We start from the raw sequence: 5,000 nt of genomic DNA on the forward strand, positions 1-5,000 counted from the left end.
CTTCACTTTCTCTCTTTCTCGTTCTCTCTCTTTCGTTCTTCCTCGACTCTGGGAAGCCAGAATGAAGAAGGGGAATGAGAGAGAGAGAGAGGTAAAGAGGGCCAGAGGGAGAGAGGGGAGATGGAGAGAGAAGAAAAAAAGTGAGAGAAGAAAAAAGAAATTAAAAAATATATATATCATATGAACCATACCTTTTCTTTCTAAGGAAAACGTCAGATGGACTTTTTTTCTCTCTCTCTTACTCCCCTATTCTATATTTGCCTTGAATGAAAAGATCATGTCTGAAATTGCCATTATGATCTTTTTTCATTATCATTAATGTTTTATTGATGATATTTATCATTCTAATCTATGGATGTTGGTTTTGGAAAATCAGCATTGTATGCTTTCAATTTATTTTGCTGCTGTTATTATCTTTTGATAGATTAATCTATTGAGGAGTGAGGAAGACTTTGTAGGGGAAAGCTATAATTTATTATATCATTGCCATCATTGCTATTGCCCTGCGAGGCAATAATAACAATAATAGTGACAGATAAAAAAAATATAGCAGTGAAAGGGTTCACTTACAAAAAACAGAGAAATAGTTTGAAGGAAAAGAAATAAAACCATTTATACTAAGGCAGATTCTCTCCTTTAAACACGTTGTTGAGATCTGCGTTTTTTGTATTTTTCAAAAGGTGGATGTCCAATCGCTGCTGATGGACTATATATATATTTTTTTGGACATTTTGGTGCTAGTCATGATTATTGCCCTTCCGATTTCCTTTGTCTTAGTTTCCCATTTCTTTAGTTCCTTATTCCCGTTTTCTCTCTTCTAGTTTTCCTTCTCCCATGTTCGCCAGAACTTGAAACCCTTTTTGTGAATAAAGATAAGAACTGCCATTAGTGTTGATAGCGATAATGATTCACCAAGATTATATCCTTACTATTGCCCCTTTTCTCCTTCCACCCTAGAAACGGTAGTAAAGATAGGAACAAAAAAAAAAATCCTCAGAAAATATCTAGAGTTTATGTAGAATCGAGTGCTTGTGAAGTGAGAGTGAACACGTCTAGATTGTCTGTGTCTACCGTATGTCTATCTGTCTGCGTACGTGTCTTCTCACCCACCCTCTCTTCCTATCCCTCTTATCTCCTTCTCCCACTTGCGTTACTTATTATACATCCACTAATAAGCTTAGTGTGAGAGGCATTGTGTATAATATATTATTTATTATTTTTTGTAACCAGAATACCCTAATGCATTATCAAAAATAGGAGAAGTAAAAAAGTCATGTTTGTAAGTATGAAAAATATGGATTTTTAGTCTTTGCGTTGTTTCAGGATACCTATATATCATATTTATATTTTTATTTCCAAATTTTGTTTATTATCTTACGCTGAAGTATTTAGAAATATATCTAACAACTGTCAGTATCAGCTCACTACGCTCTAATTGGAAAATATGTATAATTTTTTAGGATCTGAATAATCAGATATTTTTTCTAATGTAATGAACTCAAAAAGGCACTTGGAGAAACTACCCTTGATAAGAGCATTTATTTGTTATCGATTATCGTTCGTTTTTTTCGTTCAGCGTTCGGTCAAAAGGGCGTCTGAAATGGAGCCCAAGAGATGGCGTGTTTGACATCGACCGCCATAGCTTTGGTCTGTGTCCGTTTTATGCAGCAGCTGGTTTCTCTCTGCTTTGTCTCGTCTGGTTGTCATTCTTTCGAGTAGCCAAGAAAAACGAAAATAAATCCATTTCTTTCCCTTCCTTTCAATCCCTGTTATCTCTTGATTGATGCAGAAGGAGAAGGGGGGCGTCCGCTCCCCCCCGAAACCTTCTTCCATCACATCCCTTCAATCTGGAAAAGGAAAAAAAAGGATTGCATCGACTGCCGTCTGGCTAGCACAAACTGACTTAATATTCTGATTACTTTGGGAATGTTTTTTTCCAGGATGATCATATTTTAGCTATTGTGAACAAAATGTACAGTTAATGAGTGTGAGTAAATGGTAAACACAGTTAAAACTTCGCGTTTTTTTAATCCCCCGCCCGCCTTCTGAGACTGAAAAATAATAATAGTAACAGAAACATATGGAAAGCCATTTGTCGTAATTTGGTTGAGAGTGATTATACGTTACACATACATAAACGGTTCTCATATTCATATACATAAATGTAAATATATAAATATACATACATGCTTACATACATATATCCATACATCCATATATTTATATATATACATATATATATATATATATATATATATATATATATATATATATATACATAGTGTTTTCTTTTATAGCCGGATGCCCTGTCTTCCGCCACCACTCTCCATTCATCCTGGCTTAGAAAGATAAAGGGGAGCAACGCGTCGGCCGGTGACTCGTACTCTCGAACTCAGATCGTTGTGACTCCGATGCTCTAACCACTCGGCCATTGCGACCTTATATATATATATATATATATATATATATATATATATATATATATATATATATATATATATAAAATATATGTATATATATAATATATGTGTATATATATATATATATATATATATATATATATATATATATATATATTCACACTTACAGTATTTTCTGAACATCTGACTACAAATCAGATATTCATAAATACCTGATATTTAAGACAATATGACCCGTTTAGAACAATAACGAAAACAGATTTTTGGAAATCCTATTACATAAACAAAGAAACTAACCCCAGTGCGTGCTTATAGTATATCGTTTGTTACAGTCTATATTTTTTCTTAAGAGAGCGACAGACATCTCTAGCAAGCAGAAAACATTCACTAATAAGGCATTTACAAGTTCTGTCCTCATCGATCGAATTCTGCCAAGAGCAAAGCGGTGTACAGGTCTTGCCTCTGTTTCATGCAAATTCTTCCCAGACTGCCAATGTAAAATAGGAAATCTGGGCTAGTGTACATTGTATGCAAAATTCATCAGGTCTAGAGAAACGTCTTATTTACATGTTTACGCTTTGCATCACAAACTTCGCAAAAGAAGGGCGAGGAGCGCAAGACAAAGCCCCGTGCCTCGTGCCTGCTTGGCGCCTCGAGGGACCGTAATCTTATCTCGATGATTCTGGTGCTGTAAAGGTATATCGATTGCTGGCTCTCGATAAGGGACCAGTCGGGGACATTCCAGTCTTGCAAGTTTTTATGTCTGTTGCATATTATACAGTTATATATTAAAAGGGAAAAAAAGTTTAGTCACCTGGTGTAAAAAAAAGAGTAAAATCGCGTCATACATTCATTCTGAAACGTATATGCACACATAGTTTTGTGCATTTACTTCTGAGGATTTTGGAATGGGATGGGATAGGGACACTTATTTTCCTGTTTTCTGGATTAAACCCAATATGCTTTTATGTTTCATGAATTTTAAGGAATCATATACAGGGCGAGTTGTTCAGGTTTAGTTACAATACAATACAATTTCTTAACAATTCGAGGCCAGGCTTGTGACTCTCTGAAGACTGAGTATCCATCCTTCGCAACTCCTGTGGCTTGGGAGCAGCAGCCAGCGTCCGGCTGGAGTTCCGCCGCGCTTTCTGGGGAGAGGTTGTGAGGCCTCGACGAGTCTCCCTGGCTTTGGGTCGGGAGTTTGTTCGCCTTGACCGCTGGGTAATTCTTTCGCAATTTCTTGGCTTTAGTCAATTTAAGAAAAGAAAGGCCAGGGATTATATATATGTATATAGATAGATAGACAGATAGATAGAAAGATAGATACATAGATAGATACACACACACATACACACACACACACACACATATATATATATGTACATACACATATATATATGTGTATATATCAGTATATATATGTGTATATGTATATATATATCTACACACACACACACACACACACACACACACACACACCTGTTCAGTCGGTACGTGCTTGCGGTGAAAACATCGACGTCACAGAGAGCTTTATATACCTCGGTAGTGCAGTTCATGACTCCGGGCTGTCAGACCAGGAAGCCAGTAGACGGATTGGCTTGGCAGCAGGGACCATGAACCTGTGCAGAAGGACCAAGCTACGTGTCTTCAAGGCCTTGATGCTGACAGTTTTACTCTATGGTAGTGAAACTAGGACATTATCTTGTGCTCTGGAATCTCGTCTTGATGCCTTTTGTAACAGATCCTTGCGCCGGATCAGGGGGTACAGTTGGCGGGACCATGTGTCCATCCAACAGTTTCACTGTGAGACCGGTGCAGGACCTGTTACTTGCACAATCCGCGATCGCCAACTCAGGCTATACGGCCACTTGGCTCGATTCCCGCAGTATGACCCTGCCCACCAGGTTGTCTCTGTCCGAGACAATTCTGGGTGGAGGAGGCCTGTGAGACGACCGAGGAAAACGTGGCTGGGGCAAATCGATCAAACCTGTCGTAAGGAGCTAGAGATGGGTCGGGCCCCTGCTGGCGGCTCGCCATAAGGGAACCTCGTAGGTGGAAGTGAAGGGTGGATGCGGCTATACGCCCCAATGATGAATGACACACACACACACATATGTATATATATATATATATATATATATGAATATATATATGTATATATATAAATATAAGTTTGTATGTATGTATGTATGCACACACACACACACACACACACACACACACACACCATAGGCATTATTCTCTGTTCTTACACAGTACCTACTTATCTCATTTAAGTTCTTGTCAATGACATGAAGATACAAAATAAGGAATTAAAGTAAATAATTATGAAAGTACCTGAAATAAAAGACAGATGAAAGGGGCATAAGGGTCTCTTAAATAATGGCACTCAAACCTTGTGGAAAAAAATATATATATGATATAAGGTTCAGGAAAACCGACTTCGGATAATAGTTCAAGCTTTTGGAATCGGGGTCGAAGAAGGAGCCCTCACATCGTCTAATTCTTATATTCAGGATTTCCTCATAATGTCTGCGTGGTGAAGCCGCCTGGAATTGTCATCTCAAGACGGAGAGC

The 5,000-nt window shown here is 37.8% G+C and overlaps 1 protein-coding gene across 4 annotated transcripts in view; it reads left to right on the forward strand.

The window, feature by feature from the left end:
- LOC125025426 (LIM domain-binding protein 3-like) overlaps positions 1-2,014 on the forward strand; it is a gene marked incomplete at its 5' end in the record, with an annotated part of 36,676 nt that extends 34,662 nt beyond the window's left edge. For all 4 annotated transcript variants that reach the window (XM_047613432.1, XM_047613433.1, XM_047613435.1 and 1 more), the window contains 1 exon segment: positions 1-2,014. This exon segment is cut by the window's left edge and continues 341 nt beyond it.
- Between the last annotated feature and the right edge of the window lie 2,986 nt (positions 2,015-5,000).

Source organism: Penaeus chinensis, chromosome 5 (assembly GCF_019202785.1).
Source record: "Penaeus chinensis breed Huanghai No. 1 chromosome 5, ASM1920278v2, whole genome shotgun sequence".
Lineage (NCBI taxonomy): Eukaryota > Metazoa > Arthropoda > Malacostraca > Decapoda > Penaeidae > Penaeus > Penaeus chinensis.